At 50.1% G+C, this 15,326-nt stretch overlaps 1 long non-coding RNA gene across 1 annotated transcript; it reads left to right on the top strand.

The window, feature by feature from the left end:
• The first annotated feature begins 4,360 nt into the window (after positions 1-4,360).
• On the top strand, positions 4,361-14,032 carry LOC146544363 (uncharacterized). Its single transcript, XR_014883783.1, has 3 exons — positions 4,361-4,798; positions 9,375-9,491; positions 9,579-14,032. It is a non-coding gene; the product is annotated as an uncharacterized LOC146544363 (long non-coding RNA).
• The last annotated feature ends 1,294 nt before the right edge of the window (positions 14,033-15,326 follow it).

Genomic DNA, 15,326 nt, shown 5'->3' with positions numbered 1-15,326 from the left:
TGTCAATAGAGACTTTGGTCCCAGTTCACTGTTCTGTTTAATTTCCATTGCACGAAAACAACATGTGCTTCAGCTGGGCAGCAACTCCCAGCCAGGCATCCCTAGCAGATGGGAAAACTCTTCCCATGGGAGGGGAGGGCATGGCTCATGTCTCCATGACAATAGATGAGATGGGATGCAATGCAATGCAATGCAATGCAATGGGATGCAATGTGATGGAGTGGGGTGGGATGAGGTGGGGGTGGGATGGAGCATCTGCTGCACATCTTCCTTCAGTTTGCATGACCAAGTGTTCAGATCACTTACTGCAATGGAAAGCAGAATTTAGGTCTGCACTTGCTGACATGCAGGGAGTTGATGCCCCCATGTCAGAGCAGTGAGCCTCCTAGCTGCACTGTATGCTTCCCAGCACATCATTGTGACTGCTCAGGTCTGCTTCTCCTGCTGCAGCTCCTATGGCTCAAAATGGAGCTCCCAGGCTGGAGCTCCCAAGCTGGAACACTTATCCCAAGCATTTGAATAGCCCAGCTTCATACAAACCCTGTCTTTAGCTGGGGAGCTGTGTGCACACCTGGTGGGAAAGGAATGAGATAGAAAGGCTCAAACTGCCTTGAAGAAAGCAGCAAGCCTTGGATTTAGGAAGAATTTGCTCCAGGCTTCTCAGGGGATGGAAATGTTTCCTGTAGTCAGCTGGGGGAAGATTAGATGACCTTTTGGCTGTAAGTTATTGCCAGCTAATAATTCCCACTTGTGTGCTGACAGGAGAGGGGAAGAGGTGTCTTTGCAGCAGAAATTGTGTTGAATGTTAAAAAAAAATATATAATAAATCTCAGGAACACTGGAGTAGTGCATCCGTCGTTCATTTAGCTCCTAGCTGCAGAGTACGTGCCACTGTGTCTTCCTTTTCTATCTCCATATCCAGAAGAGAGATTACTGTATTAATTATGACATCTTTGTGAAGAGCTGAAGCATTGCTCAAGTCCTCTGTTGAACAGCAGAAAAATGTCAGATTCATCTCACAGTAAATTTAAAATTACACCAACCTGAACTATCGCTACTGGCAGCATAATAATAAAGCAGGTAATCAAAATCAATTAAATTCCAGTGCCTTCCTATTGTCCTAGAAAATTCAAATCTGAGATTAGTTTGAGTTCATTTGACTTTTCAATAAAAGAAGTGGCAGTTTGAAATAGGTACGTGGCTGGGCCTTTTCTTCAGCTGCACAGACCAGAGGAGATGTGTGCAGGCACATGCATGGTGGTTCATGCTTAGGGCCCAGTACAGCCAGATGCTCTGGCTGGGTATTAGGAAAAAATCTTCAGAAGGAGTCGGTGGTGCAGTGGCACAGCTGCCCGGGAAGTGGTGGGATCACTGTACCTGGAGGCATTAAAGAACCATGGAGATGAGGCACTGAGGGATGTGGGCATGGTGGGGGTGGGCTGGGATTGGGTTTGGTCATCTCGGAGGTCTTTTCTACCTTTCTCATTCTATGATTCTGTGACAAGGAGTAACTGGTCTGAGGCTGCTGTGTTGATGTTTAAAAACTGGGACTTGGGCCTACCAAGAGCCAGTGCTGTAAAATTTGGATGAGGTATTGATCAGGTGAGTGCCAAATGAAGACTTTCTACCATGTAAGAGGGAGGAGGACCAAGCCTGGTACATTCTGCTCTACATGGACCTTCCTGCAGACCTTGGAGCAACAAGAAGGAGGGGATCTGCATGTATCCCACCAGCAGTAACAGCCCCAGGCACCATGTGCCCAGGGCCCCTATTTTCCAGATCACTGGAGACAGGAAGTTCAGCTTGTGGCCAGAATGGATGTGTTCCCATAACATCTTGCCTTGATTTGGTACTGGCAAACATTCTATAGTAGAGATGGAGCATGAGATGGAGGGAACTGCCACCCAGACAGGGCTGCTGTGGCATGAGCTCTTGGGAGCAATGGTGGCATCCATGGCAGTTGTATGTATCATATGAGGAGGTTTTCTCTTGGGGAAAGATGCTCACAAAGCCCAAGCTGCTGAGCTGATGAAATCCAGTGTTGTTCCATTAACATAATTGTAGCTACTGATACTGATGTGTCTTTCCAAAAAGCTTTTCCCCTCTTCCAAAGTCAGGGGTGGCTCACGTCTTGCAAGGAAAAGCCCTACATACTTCTGGATGGGAGAAACTGACTGGTTTTATAAATATATATATATAGTAATCTCCTCTTTGCCATTATCTGCATATAGAGTTATGGTCTTTGGAAAAGGAATTGCCCTTCTATGCACACTATGCCTTGTGCATGTAAGATTTTACTTATTCTTTTTAAACTTTTCCTGAGCCTTGCTGGCTGGACCCTTGGTAATGAGGGTAACATGAGCTTGATGCCTTCTCTAAGCAGAAATGCCTGAGTTGCCCCATGCCTCATTAAGCTTCTGTTTGAGCTGTTTTTCCATGTGGTATCTCTTTGGGAAGTAATTCCTATTTCTGCCCATGGGATTTCAGAGTGCTACAGTGCCTCTTTGGGGCCAGGGCTATATGTGCCCCAGCCAGGGCACTCTGATGGGACATGGAAAATGCTCAGGAAATGGTCAGTGTGCCCAGAGAGGGACATGGGCATGGGGTGAGAGGGCAGATGAATGTGACCCGGAGGGAGAGCAGACTGTGAGTATGCATTACCAGCAGTCCCCACTCAAATCCATCACTCCCTCCCTTCTGGGCACTGGTTTATCCCAGTCTCAATCTCTCTGTACTGGGGCAGCTACCTGGCATCTTTTCCCCTGCAGCCACTGCTCCACTCTATACCCCCTTCAACTTGCCCATATGGGACATAACCTGTCCTCTCCACCTGCAAGGCATGAAGCAGAGCTGCTCCCTCCTACCTCCTGCATTTCACTTCCCCATCCTTCGCCCTGCTGCAATGCCCCTGGCAGCAACTCATCCCCTTTCCAGCTCTGAGCTGTGGCACACTGCAGCCCGGCAGGCCACAGTGCATGTGTCTCATCCTCCCCATCCATCGTGTCCAATCCCATCCTATTCCACCCCATCCCAACTCACTCCATCCCGTTCCACCCCACCTCGTCCCACGCCAACCCATTGCATCCCATTCTACTCCATCTCGTCCCATCCCGTCCTATCTTGTCCTGTCCCATCCTCTCCGCCCTATTCTCCCGTACCGTCCCGCCCTGTCCATCCCATCCCATCCCATCCCATCCCATCCCATCCCATCCCATCCCATCCCATCCCATCCCATCCTATCTTGTCCTGTCCCGTTCCTTCCAGCCTTTCCCATCCCACCATGGAGGTGGTGGGCTCTCCTGCCGGAACCTCCCCTCCCTCCCCGCAGCCTCGAGTCGCGCCAGTGATGGGGAGAGCGTCACCGTCTCCTAGCAACGCGCCTAGCAACGCTCCTAGCAACCGGGCAACATCTGCTCCCGCTGGACCAATCCGTGCCGGGCACATCTGGGCGCCCACCTCCGCGGGCTGCAGCCGGGCGGTGATGCGCTCCTCAGTGGCTGCAGGGACCCGCAGGAGCTGCCACCAGTGCCACCTCCTCCAGCGGCAGCCAGCAGCTCGGAGCGGCCGGGGAAGGACGAAGGACGGGAGCAGCTCTCCCTCCACAGCCGGGGATCGCCGGGTGAGTGCCGCAGGGCTGAGGGTGCTTGAGGACAACGTGGCATTTGCTGGCCGGGCTGCGGGCGGCTGCTGGCACGGAGGGAGTTCTGTATGTGTGAGCTGCCGGCTTTGCAGCGCTGTGGAAGAGGGCATGGAGCCGAGCAGGGCGCAGCGCTGGTCCTGCAGGGCTACGGGTTGTGCACCGATGTGCTGCTCTGTCCGCTGTCTTCCTATGGGCAAACTCTGCAAAGTAAGCAGAGCTACTTTTTGCTGCCTGTTTGCTAAGTGCCATCCTCGGGGATGAGACAGCCACCTAAACATAGACGTGTTCGAGCTGCGAGACACGCACACACAAACACACAAGCTCTGTTTTCCTCTATCTTTCAAAGTGTTTGGATCTGCTTTTTCTTCACATGTGGGCATAGGCAGTATAAGCATCTCTGCACATAGAAGTGCAGAGCTGGGTCTGCACACATGGATATGTTGATGTTTCTCAGCACGGCGCCCTGGGGACCCTTGAGAAGGCGAACGTAGAAACATGCACAGTGCAGTAATCCTGTGACACAGAACCTGTAATCTGACTTTCCCCAGGGCTGTGTTACTCTGTAGGCAGTGCCGGGCAGGGAGGGAGGCTGTGTGATGGGAAATGGATGCTGTTGCTCCAAATGATGCTGTGGTTTCAGTTGTATTCCTTCAGCTTTCCTGTGAGGCTGACAAGAGCTGATGGGGAAAACAGCAGACGGTTTCACGAGGTTGTGCTCAGGCTGCAGTCGTGTTTTGGCTCAGCAAACTTCCGGGTATTCCGAGGAGCTGTGTGTGCAGCATTTGCTCTGGGAGCATTACAGCCGTACCACTGAGAGGCTGACGTGGTTTTTCCTCATGTTCTGGTTTATGTCTGAGAGGCTGTCCGGGAAGCGAGGGCGAAGTCTGGGAGTTTGGAATAGACAGTCTTAGTGGTCTTTCCAACCTTAACAATTCTATGAGTTGGATGTGACACCAGGACTCTGTTTTTCCTGTTTTCTCTTCTTGTGCTCGTCCCGCTGCTGCCACCTGAGCCATGTCCCCCCTTGGTCCCCCCACAGGTGACGTTCTGCGGGGCCGTGCTGCCAGCAATGCTTGCTGAGCCCGTGAGAGGAGATCTCACCAGGACTGCTGGCGTCATCCCAGAGAGACCCTTTGCAGACTGACTCCACATCCTCAGGTAACTGCCGCGTTTGCCAACTACTGCTGACTGGGCTTTGGAGCGAGGGAAATGACTGCTAAAGGGGGACTGAGATGGAAGTAAGGTGTTATTCTATTTTTTTTTGCTGCTGGCTGAGCTTTACTCATTTTCATGGTCAGAGGGATGGAGGCAGTGGGGCTGCAGGGAATGGGAGCGGAGCGATCACCCCATCACTGTCTCTGTTTTCATGCATTCATGAGAGCTATCCTGATGCCTGTGCCTGGTGAACTAGGGAGATCTGTAAAGCAATTAGAAGTCCCAAAAGAAGGCAGTTTTAAAGTGCAAAGCCACAACTCTAGCCAGCAGAAAGGCTGCTACCTTCCCTCAGGTGATCAATCAAGGAGGATTTCTGTGCCTGGGTGGGGAGTGGGAGATCCATCCCTATGCTTTGCAATTGTCATTCCATGTGAAACCCATGATCTGGCAGTGTTCCCCATTCACATTTTCTCTGCCTGTGTTTTGGAGCTGGGAATGCCTCGGTGGGACCTGAGGCTGCTTGTCCTGAGAAACGCGGCAGTGTAACATCAGAGCAGGCTTTCAGCTGAGCACTTTGTAATTGCAGCGTGGCTGAGGTTCATCACAGGTTCATCGCAGGGGAATTCATCACTGCAGCTTGACAGCAACTGCAAGGACAAGGCAGTATCTTCAGCCATGTCAAAGTCACATCTCCTGATCTCCTGCTGATAATAAATACCCATCTCTGCATGCTCAGAAGCATTGGGTTTTCTATTTGTGCATGCAGGAGATGCTCAGAGATGGTCTCCATCTCAGCTAGCTCTCTTGCACTTCTATCCCCTTGTGCTGTGATAGAAAGCCCCGTGGGGCACCGGAACATTTCAGGTGTGTGGTGCCGTTGGCTCCAGCTCACCCAGTGAGCCCCTGAGTTTCCCCTGCAGCCATCTGCAGAGATGCACTGAGAGCAGCAGCTGCTCCAGCCCCAGCACTGCAGCACCACACTGCAGGGACAAGTCCTCTTCCTCAGGAAAGGTGGGAAAAACAGAGGCAGCCAGAGCAGCTCTCTGTACAACCTGCAGACCCAGGGCTGGCAGTCCCCTTTCCATTTGCCTGAAGTGGAAAAGCACAATCTTTGCTTTCTCTCAGCTGCTCAGTCATTTGCTAAACACCCTCTCTGAGATGACCTGCAGCCCTCCTGGGACCAGCAGCACTAATTCTTGCTGCATAGAGGCTCTATCTCTGTGTGATGGGGGACCCTGGGGCAGGTGAAGACTATCTTGTGCCATTTGCAGTTCGATCATGAAGTTGCCATGCTATAAATCTATTTCCATTTCAATTTAGATAAGACCCTCTGCCCAAATATGCCTAATAACTCTGTGGGTCCACACAGCACTGTAATTATTCCCAGGGCAAGGAGTAGGAATGGGAGTAGGAATTTGAAAGTACAGTTAAAGACCTCATGAAGCTGCTCTGGGGAGATCTGAGAGGCAGCAGCCTCCATCCCCTCAGTGCCACGCATGGGATTTATGCTCCCAACTTCCATTAGCACTAATGGCAGCGGGAACCACTGCGGTGCTGTGTGCATTCCGAGCAGCCGGGCTCGGCTGGGCAGGGAGGGCAAACTTCGCACTCAGGATCCACCGCTCCATCCCTGGGGGGATGGTTGGCCCCGTGCCTGGGATTGTGGTGCGGCACTGAAAAAATGTAATGTGATTAAGATGTATCTGTCTCCAAGGCTGGCTGAGGCGGAGGCAGTGACTCATACCACCTTGCTGTAGCTGTCAAAACACTTGGCTGGCGAGAATAGCCTTCCTCACAAAAAAGCACTGATTCAATATGTTTATATTTAAACAAAACACGAAGGGTCTGATTCACTGCCGCATTACTACCGCCGTGCGTGCCTGCAGCCGGCCAGGCAGTCCGCACTGACTTTCAGGAGTCCTGCAGGGCTGGAACTGCTGGGCTTTGCTGACAGCCAGCACCAAGCAGCTTGCGTCTGCTCTGCTCTTGGTCTTTGAGGAGCTTTTGCTCGCAGGTGGGAATGTGTCCTTTTAAAATCAGCCTCGCAGCCCAGTGTTGGGAACAGGGCATTGGGATGGGGCCAGCTGCAGGAAGCTTCATGGAATCACAGAAAAACTGTAGTTGAAAAAGACGTCTAAGATCCTCAAGTCCAACCCCAATCCATCTGTACTATGTTCACTGACCATGTCCCTCTGCCACATCTCCATGGTTCTTGGACACAGCCTCCTCCAGTCCATCTGGCATGGCTGTTCCAAGCAGTTTGCTGGTCCTTCTTCAGGACTGTTTGTCCTCAGGGCTTATGGTGTCCCAATTGTCATCCTCCATCTAAGGGAGATGGAAGAGATGGAGGGTTGAGCGGTGATGCTCTGCATGCCCTGGGTTTCTGTCCTGCCTCTGCTCATGTTCTGCATGCAGAGTACACAGGCTGTGCTTTCAGCCTTTTCAGTGGAAATCACCAGAGAATGAGTTTTATAACTTAGAAGCTTGTCTTGAAGGAGAACAACAAGCCCCTGGTTGGCTCACCCTGCACTCTGGGTTTGGCTTTATTCCCATCCCCGATGGGGCCATGGGAACATCACTTCATCTTTCATACCTCTGTCCACTTCAGAGAAAGGCTGAGGAAAACTGTAATTATCATTAAGGTTGGAAAAGACCTTCAAGATCACCCAGTCTAGCCATTCACCTACCACCAATATTTCTCCAATAAACCATGTCCCTTAGTACCACATCTGCAGATTTCTTGAACACCTCAAGGGATGGTGACTCTACCATCTCCCTAGACAGCCTGTTCTAGTGTTTGGCCACTCTTTCAGGGAAGAAATTTTTCCTAATGTCCAACCTGAACCCCCGCCCCCCCCCACCAGCACAACTTGAGGCTGGTTCTTACCCTATTGCTAGTTATGCAGAAGAGGCCGACCCCCACCTCACCACAACTTCCTTTCAGGTCATTGTAGAGAGCTATAAGGTCTCCCCCGAGTCCTTGTGATGTTCTCTTATCCTGCAGCTTTGGGAGCATAAATGCTTTTCTGCCTGTTCAGCTAACACAGCAGGAACCTAGGAGAAGCAGTGTCAGAGTAGTTAAATGCCCAGGGTGCCCTGTCTCCAGTGTAATTCAAATGCAAGATAAAACCTGCCAGCAGTGAAAGCTGTGCATTTGGACCACTTTTTGCAGCTGCCTGGGGCTGGCAGTGCTGTGAAGGCCATAGCTGTGCCCGCTCCCGAGAGCTGTGTGCAGTGGTCCATCCAGGTCGACAAAAACATGGCATTGTCCTATTGCAAGGAGGGACGTCCCTTTCTGAGTCCTCTTTCGTGAGAGCAATGCTGGGTCCCAAAGCAGGGCTGGGACACTTGGCTCCAGTCAGGCCATTGATCTACCAGCCAAGGGATTTCCACCCAGATTTGTAATGTCCTTTATGGCAAACCTCCATTCTCACTAACCTGAAGTTCAGCAAGAAAACACAGGAAGAGTCTTCTATTAGGATTGTCCCGTTTGGGCATCTCTTGTGGGTTTTGGCATGGAAAGAGGAAGGCAGAGCATGTCGCTTCCTCCTACCAGGGAAGGAGAGATGCCCCCAGCCCCTGCAGGATCGGTGTTAATGTCCTTTCACTCCCACCTGCAGCTCAGAGAGCGTGGTGGGATCCATCCAGCACCACGAGCTCTCACTTATATGTGTGGCGTATTTGGTTCTGTTACCATAGGAGAGATTCTACACTCCAGAACCAAGACCTTTATTGTCCCAATAGCCAAGGTTTTACACAGCTCTGTAAGGGCATCTCAGTTTGGAGAAGGAAGCGTGAGCTCTGAGACCTGACTGTGAGTGGCTCCAGGTGGTGACTTTCTGTGGACTTTAAAATTCACCATTAATAACCTTCCGAAAAATAGCACATTTGAAAATAAACCACAGAAACTGCTTTTAACAGAGGGAGTTTTGTCCACGATGATGTCAACCCCAAGCACATGCGCCTCCTGTCTAATGAACTGGAAACCAAAACCCAGCCTGCGTTCCGTCTGGTGCTCACCAGAAGGAAAGTTACGGTCCCACTGGGTCCCCGCAGTGATGCAGCACTGTGACACTTCTGCTAGACAGGAGCAGCTAGGAGCAGCCTGCGGGACCCCCGGGGCTCTACGCTCCCTTCCCTTCGCTGAAAGGCTGAGCACCAAGCAGGCTGCGTGCACTCAGAGCTACCCAGGGAGCTGCAGCAGCACACAGAGCCGGGCTGCCATGGGACCACACTACCACCTAGCGAGAGCTCGCTGCAAGGCTGGCCAGCAGCACCCGGAGCTGGGCTCGGGTCGTCGCCTACCTTGGTCCGGAGGGCTGTCACCAGCCGGGGTACTGATGGCAGCAGCTCCAGTGCGGGAGGTCACTGCTCCAGAGCATGGATTGGGTTGGAAGGGACTTTACAGCCCACCCAGCTCCAAACCCTGCTGAGGGCTGGTTGCCAGCCACCAGCTCAGCCTGCCCAGGGCCCCTCCGCGGCCTCGGGCACCCGCAGGGATGGGGCACACATACAGTAAGAAGTTTCCTCCTAACATCTAACCTAAATCTAACCTAAATCCTCTCTTAATCTTGCGCAGAGCTGATCTGACTGGGGCCTACCAAATCCATTAACGACGTCGAAAGTAGCCTACTTTAAGAGAAAATATGCAGAAGAGGAACATCTACATCAAGATTACCATGAGTATTGTCCAAAAGTGAGTAGCTTTCTCCTTCCAGCTCCCATCCTCCCTCGGTTCCATCCCTCCCTACTAAAGACCCGTGTGATGCTCTTTGCTCCCCAGCACCTGATACTCCCTGAGGACCGGACTTGTATTCTAAAACTTTCTCTCCAGAAACTCCGATTCCTGGAAGATCCCGAAGCCTATCTCCGTAGGTCGGTGTTAATTAACAATCTGTTGAGGAAGATTCACCTAGAGACAGAGAGGGAGAGCTATGAATACTTTAAGGAGGCTCCGTGCTATAGGACTGCTTACTCTGACTCACGAAAACGGCTGAAGTTTATGGTACACGAGTGCTGTTCTCAGTCACTCTATTATGAAGAGCTGCATTCGTATCGCATTGTGCCTTATTCTGCAGAGAACGCCGTTTATGGGATGGGCTACACAAGCAGCCACCTGGAGCAAAATTCTCAATTGCTTATTTATAAAATGAATTAAAGTAGCTGTTAGACCCACCGATGTTTGTTTCTGAATGCTTGAACTGCTTGCTGAGGCGTTAGGATGAGGCACTGATTGCAGAGATGCCCGTGGTGAGGTGGGAGCGGAGCTTGGACTCAACAGCTTAGGGTGAGTTGGGTGCTTTGGGCACCGCTCCGCAGCCCCATTATTAACCAATTGGCCACGAAGCACCGTGCACACACAGGGCAGGTGTGATGCTGAGGGCCTCACCCACGTGCAATGTGTTGTGTGGAAGCAAAGCCACGTTGCAGTTCTCTGCGTGTAGATACAGATGCTGGGAATCACTTTGCCGTTCAGTTGTGCCACCCTTAGCAGAAGGGGAGCCTCAAGTAGCGGAGCAGTCCGGCAGCGAGGAGCCAGGTGCCAGTTACTAACTGTGAAGAGACAGATAGGAAGTTTCTCTGAGGAAATGCTTTGTACATGCAGGAGTCAGTGCTGAAGGAATGGCCTTTGCTTAGGATGGTCAGAGACTAACTCGCTTGCTACTTAAACTACTATGAGATTTGCAAGGTTATTACTATTATTTTTAGAATAATTGCATCCACCTTTTTACTTACATTATCTCTTAGCTGGTATCTACTTTGCTATTTTAGTACAGAGCAGAACGGCTCACAGGGCAGATTGTTTCTTTGTCCCATTGCCGTGTTCCCTTAGCTTCATTCGGGCTGTTTCCCCCCATACCTTCCTGCATGCTGACCTGCTGTTTAGCGAGGGGTTCACACTGGTGCTAGGAAAAACAATAGGTAAACGTTGATTTTGACATGGAAAGACAGAAAAACAGTGGTAACTTCTCTGGATAGAGAATCAATGTATGTGACAGATGCTAGTAGAAGTTCAGAGGTACTCCTGAGGAAGCTACTCAGCGATGGTAATGGTGTTTCAGGTGAAGTGAAATCATAGAGCCATAGAATGGCTTGGGTTGGAACCTCAAGGATCATCAAGTTCCAACCCCCATCTTGGGCAGGACTGCCAGCTGCTAGGTTAAGTACTAGATCAGATTGCCCAGGGCCCCATCTAACTGAAATGTCTGATTTTGACTTGGGAATTAACCTTAGGTTATGTAAATATATATCTCATGAGCTGTGGATTGACATGAGAGCTGTTCAGCAAACAGTGACTACAAGTGGGAGGTTTTATAGCTGCCAAAGCTATACCACGAAAATACCAAAGAGTAATATAAGGGAGGAGATGATGCTCCAGCAAAAGCAATGATTGCACTATAACCTGGGGAAATGTGAACGAGCTGTGATGTGTCAGTGACTGATACCTAGGACTGCTGACCTAATACACCAATAGCCCAAACCTGTCCTACAGAGCTGCAGAATTATTGTGGGGGAGTCTGGGCTTGCCTGGCAGGCTGTCAGCCCTGCATCTTTAGAGCAAAGCAAATAGAAGAGCACTCTCAGCTGGAGGCAGGTTCATATTGAAGAACAGAATTTGTTTTTAGTTTTGGAAGTCTTTTCTCATGCAGATGTGGCTGATGCTATTTCTGAAGTACAAAAAATACCATTGCTTGACCGGGGCGTGCTCAAGGCAGAGTTAGAGGAGGAACCTCAGAGCATCTCAGCTGTGACACTGCAGCTGCTGGGCACGTGTTCACAGCACAGGGCAAAGGAGAGGAGCAGGAGGTGCAAGGAGCAACATGAACTCCTGCTCCAGCAGTACAGCTTTAGGGGACAGAAAGCAGCAGCAAGGCACGGCTTATTAGTGCAAAACAACAGTTTATTTCAAGAGAAGGATACCTGCAAAGTGGGGAGTGTGAGCAGCATAGGTATTGTGGGAAGGCTGGGAATGGGGCACTGTGGGCAGAGGCAGCGGCAGCACCTGTGTCCAGGAGGGCAGTGGGGGCACAGTATGCGGTGTGGTTGTTCAGTCAGTGTGATTCTTCTGCTATAAACTGACCTGGTTTATGCACTTTTTTGCTCTTTTTGTCTGTTTTTGCCTGAACTCACAGCAATGCAGGGGCTACACTGAATGCTAGGGTGCTTTCCCCCTCCGGTCTGCTCTCTTACACTCACAGGATAGTCCTGGCCTGAAAAATGAAACTTCCTACATCAAATAAAAATTGCTGCACTGGTATGAATGCTCGGCAGGATTAAGGCCTTTAACCTCACCTGAAAAAAAGCATTATCCCACCATCTCACAAATGACAATTCCCTCCTCTGCTGAACAGGGCAGGCACATTCCTGCCTACTGTGAGCTTCTCTGACAGAGCACTGTGTGCTCAGGAGGTAGCACAGGCAAAAACTGGGATCAGACAACAAAACCACTTGGGTACCTGTGAAAGAGGGTAACACTTTACTCACGTTTTTTCCTCTTGAACAAAAAAATGTTGTCTGATTTTATTATTTTTTAAATTTCTACTTGCTCCAGGAGATGTTACAACTCTTTCTTTCTAGAATGTTACGGCTGGCTTTGATTTGAAATTGAGTTACAGGTCCTCAACTCTAAACATTGCATCTGCTCAAGTTTTTGCTGCCTTATGCTTCACACAGTGATTTTTGCCAGTGAAAAGTGGATCAACATTCAACCATTCAACCTTAGTGCTTGATAGCCATAACCTGCAGTGATAAAGCAGTACAGAGGTGCAGCAGCATCACAAGTTGCTCCAGAAATGTTTGACACTTTTTGAACGACATACTGCTTCTATCACTTATTTTCCAAGGTCCTGGGCACCGGCTCTTTAGTACAGCTTCATGCAGTGATTGTTCTGTTTTAGGGCTCATAGCTGCAATTCAGCTCTTCTGGCTCTGATGTGTGAATGTGTAGGTGGTCAGATTTCGGCGATAAGTATATATATATGCATATATATATATATATATATATGTTCCATTATGACTGCGATAGGAACTCCCACACATGGGCTATGTTTGCACTGGATGTAAGGAAGGTCCTTCCCTCCCTTTAATTCTGTTACCTTAGAGATAGCATTCATGAAGCGATACTGGGTGGCACGGACAGACCTGCTCACAGGTAGCTGGTCATTCCCAATAGGGCTGGCTTAGGACAATGCGTGGTCATTTTGGAACAGCACATGTGACTGTAATTAGTGTTTAAAAGAGTTTAGCTCCCTCTGTGCCACTCTCTTGCCTGGCTATGACTTGAGCTGGTGGCACTGAGCAGCAACAGGAGGCTCTGCATGGAATCAGCTTTGCAACCTGACATCTCCAAACTGTAGGGCTCTGCTCCACCATACACTTTGGTTATTGCCCGTGCCTCTCTGTGCACATCCGTGTGAGGCTCCTTGTGTGCTCCATGCTCAGCATGTGCAGCGTGGGGGCTGCCCTGCCCTAATGTGCTCCTCCATTGCTGAATTACCAGAGAGAAGTGATGGCAGAGCTGCCGCTTGGCTTCTGGAATACACTGATATTGCACTGTAAATGGAACTGTTGTTTTCAATGAATGTGTTGAGTATATGGACTATGGTGCCTTAAAGTCCCATCTTCATACAGCCTTTGTACATGCAAACCTGCAGCCCACCTTTAGCTGACAGCCCCATGCACGCCGTGCGGCTCCGGCTCTGTGCCCACAGGGCCTTGAGAAGCACCAGCCCCACCTCACACTTTGGCAATTCCCTCTTCTCCTCTTTTCTAGACTGCTTTCCTCCCTGTGGTCGGTCCCTGAATTTCTCTTTTTCCAGTTTCTGCCATCTCCGGGTTCTGCACTACCCGCCCTGCCTTCACGTGAGCTCCAACCATTGTACAAAAGCCGTCTCCAGCTTTTAAATGCCACATTGCGCTATCAGCAGGGAATCACAACTGCATATAATGACTGCGGCAGGTGCCGTCAAGTATTTCATCTGATATTTGACGTGCTTAACTCTGCAGAAAGGGGAACGCTCGCTTCTGCTGGAATGCATGAGCCTGCGCTGTGTTACACGGTGACTGTACACCAACTCACTGGGATCATGCCTACTGATTCTACGATGGTAAATGGCTTTTTAATGTTTTAAATTACTCGGGACCTGATTGAAAGGTTTTTATGAAATTGTTTTCTAAAGTGAATAGTAGAAAAATGTATAGGTATTTTAAATATACATATAATGTGCATGTTATTAATAAAGGTCTATTTCTATTGAATCAGATGGACTCTTGTTGAATATATGCTGTTTTCTTCGTGAGTTAACATGCAAAGCTATTCAGGAAAGTTTTCTAACAACATTAACACTCTGAAAAATGAAAATCCTACCTATTCCTGGAGGGAGTGCTTCCCAGGGGTGAAGCCCATGTGAAGCTGGGCCCATGTGATGTGTTGGAGCTGTTCTTCAGGTGCCATGCAAACCCTGGGACTCCCTTGTCCTGTCCCCAACTCATATTAGGAAAAAATTATTCACCAAAAGAGTGGTGATGCAGTGGCACAGCTGCCCTGTGAGTGGTGGGGTCACCATCCGTGGAGGTGTTCAAGAACCATGGAGATGTAGCACTGAGCAGTGTGGGCAGTGGGCATGGTAGGGGTGGGTTGACAACTGAACCTTGTGATCTCAGAGGTCTTTTCCAATCTTAATTCTTCTTTTTATGAATGTTTATAAAAAGGTGAGCTTTCCTCCTACACAGGATGGGAGCCTGTGAAGAGCCTCTTAGAGCAACCAGGGCCAGGTACTTCAGTGCCCACCTCCAGCCAGGGCTCAGGTCCCATCTGGGGTCTTACATGTGTCCCATATCTGAGCATTGCCATCAACTGCCTCAGGTGCAGCAAATCACTCAACTCTATGCCGTGCCAGGGAAGAGCAGCAACAGCTGTAATTCAGCATTACATCCCATGCCAGGTGCAGGGCTTAATTAATTCAGACCCCCAGATAAGCAGCACTGTTTGTTAGGCTGGGTGATGCTGTGTATCCCTGGTTCAGGCATGCTCAACAGCATCCTTTGGCTGTTTGAGCTCAGTGGGTCAGGCTGTGCTGCCCACAGGCTGATGTGCTGCTGATGGCAAATTATACCCAGCTGGGCTGAGTGCTGCCAAATTGCATCTCTTCCCAGGGCAAGGTGACTGCTGCTGAAGCAAACCGCTTCATGGAAATTGTTGTCATTTTACAGCAAGGAGGGCTGTGTGTGTCACCTTCTGGCAAGGAAGAGGAAGGATGGCTGGAAGGTAAAGGTCTGTCTCTCCCTGTAAGGTGCAGCATTCTCAGTGCACACAGGTGCAAAGCCACATCATTTCAGAGGGACAGTCCACACCAGTGTTGAGACTGCTGAAGGAGATGTTCCAGCTGCAACCAGGCCATGGTGATGTGCTCCTGCCCAGACAGGTGAGGAAAATAGAATTGCAGACTAGTTGGGTTGGAAAGGACCCTAAAGCCTCCCAGCCTCACCCCATGCCATGGGCTGTCTGCTTCCCTCAGCTCAGGCTGCCTAG

Source organism: Meleagris gallopavo, chromosome 5, assembly GCF_905368555.1.
Source record: "Meleagris gallopavo chromosome 5, MGAL_WU_HG_1.1, whole genome shotgun sequence".
NCBI classification, from domain to species: Eukaryota; Metazoa; Chordata; class Aves; order Galliformes; family Phasianidae; genus Meleagris; species Meleagris gallopavo.
This window is presented reverse-complemented; position numbering and strand designations above follow the sequence as displayed.